The sequence below is a fragment of the Zea mays genome, chromosome 7 (genome assembly GCF_902167145.1).
Source record: "Zea mays cultivar B73 chromosome 7, Zm-B73-REFERENCE-NAM-5.0, whole genome shotgun sequence".
NCBI lineage: Eukaryota > Viridiplantae > Streptophyta > Magnoliopsida > Poales > Poaceae > Zea > Zea mays.
In genome coordinates, this window is record NC_050102.1 from 55,593,701 (window position 1) to 55,596,062 (window position 2,362).

The following is a 2,362-nucleotide window of genomic DNA, read 5'->3' on the forward strand; positions in this document are numbered from 1 at the left end:
GTTCCCTCTATCATCACTTTGAGTGGAGTTATGAATTGACCTGACATGCCTCGTATGAAATCTTCCTCTGAAGCCCCTGGTCATTTCAGAGAACCTAAATGCCTCCTCCCTTCTTTGGCGGAAGTCATTGTCGGCCCGGATGTACTCGTCCATCTTCTGGAGCAGCTTCTCCAAAGTTTGTGGTGGCTTCCTGGCAAAGTATTGCGCTGAAGGTCCCGGCCGAAGCCCCTTAATCATGGCCTCAATGACAACTTCATTGGGCACTGTTGGCGCTTGTGCCCTCAGACGCAGAAACCTTCAGACATACGCCTGGAGGTATTCTTCGTGGTCCTGAGTACACTGGAATAAAGCTTGAGCAGTAACTGGCTTGGTCTGAAACCCTTGGAAACTGGTTATCAACATATCCTTCAGCTTCTGCCAAGAGGTAATTGTCCCTGGCCGGAGAGAGGAGTACCAGGTCTGAGCGACACTCTTGACGGCCATGACAAAAGACTTTGCCATGACTGCAGTATTACCACCATACAAAGATATGGTTGCTTCATAGCTCATCAAGAATTGCTTCGGGTCTGTATGACCGTCGTACATGGGAAGCTGGGGTGGCTTGTAAGACTGGGGCCATGGTGTAGCCTGCAATTCTGTTGATAGAGGAGAAGCATCATCGAAAGCAAAATTTCCATGATGGAAATCTTCATACCAGTCGTCCTCATTGTAGAAGCCTTCCTGATGGAGCTCTCTGCGCGGAGGCCTTCGGTTCTGGTCATCTTGAACAATATGACGAACCTCTTCGGAAGCTTCATCTATCTGTCTCTGAAGGTCAGCTAAACGAGCCATCTTCTCCTTCTTTCGTTGCACCTGTTGCTGAAGGATCTCTAGGTTTTGGATCTCCTGATCCAAGTCATCTTCCGGAGGCGTTGGACTAGCAGCCTTCCTCTTCTGGCTTCGGGCCTCCCTAAGAGAAAGGACGTCCTGATTGGGATCCAACGGCTGCAGAGTAGCAGCCCCTGTCGCTGAAGCTTTTTTCGGCGGCATGACGAAGGTGATGCTTGCCGAAGGTGTTCAGAGCTCAAGAAATGGAAGTGAGTTCACCGGAGGTGGGCGCCAATGTTGGGGACTTGTTCTCAAATGCTATGAATCAAGAACAAGGCAACATACGATGTTAAATATTAAAGCCCTTCGTCCTTCGAAACATTATTCCCCCTTGGGTATAATGAATTTCGGACGAAGGTTATGAAGGTCATACCTTCATAATCATAATAAAAGATTAAGAAAAGATTTATGTATAAAATATGGAAAATAACATAACTACTTTAAACATTAATTATTAATTTATTTCTATTCGTTTTTCTTATATAAATGATGGCAAATTACAAATGTACCTTCGGCTTGAAGGAAAGTAAGGGTACAAGCGTGATGCCAATGCCAAGTCAGCGTGAACAGTACAGGAATACTGTTCATCTATTTATAGGCACGGGACGCAGCCCGTATAAAATTACATTAATGCCCTTTACTTTTATCAATAACTCTATAATAATTCTTCGAGGGCTGATTTGGCTTTTCATCTTTAAGTCGGTTTCCCCTTTCTGTTATCATGCCGAAGCTCCTTTGCACATAGCTTCGTGATCGTTTCATCCTTCGTCATGATTGTCTTCCATTTCAGTCAAGCTTCGTCTTGACCATGCTTCTGTATACCCGCAACCTGATTCCGAAGATACCTGCTTGCATACTTAGAAAACATTGTCAAATCACGTTTTTGAGGACCTTCGGAAGCCGAAGGTCCCCAACAACCTGCAACACGAGCATCAAACGTTCGTACGGCCGATCAGGATGCCTCCAGCCGACCCCGTAGATCGGCCATCACCAACAATAGAAGGGCCAAGGACCCGACATCGCATGACGACACATGAGGGGCGGGGGAAGAGAAAGTGACGACCCTCTGGCATAAGATAACAAGACCAGGTTGGGGCCAGCACTAACCAAACTCACGGCTATCATGGGATGATCGACAATGATCGAGGTGCTAATAGCGCAGGCCGCAGGAACCAGCGATGCGGGTTCACCATAAGGGCTAGCCCTCGAATTCCTATCTGGCGAGCTAGGAGATGAAAGTGATATGACCTCTTCTTTGACACTTGAGCCCACCACCATGCGAGGAAAGTTAGTCACCAATACTTCGGAACCAGACTCTTATCGTATCCATGGCCAGCCAGCAGGACCCTGAGAGTTTGGAGGTAATGTCCCAACTAAATACCGCTTTTGGAAAACACGAGGCGACGATTAAAACCAACTGGGGCAAACACAGAGTGGACCCCTACTTATATCGTCTCACTGCTTCCAAGAAGCTAGAAGTGGACTTTGCTGATTC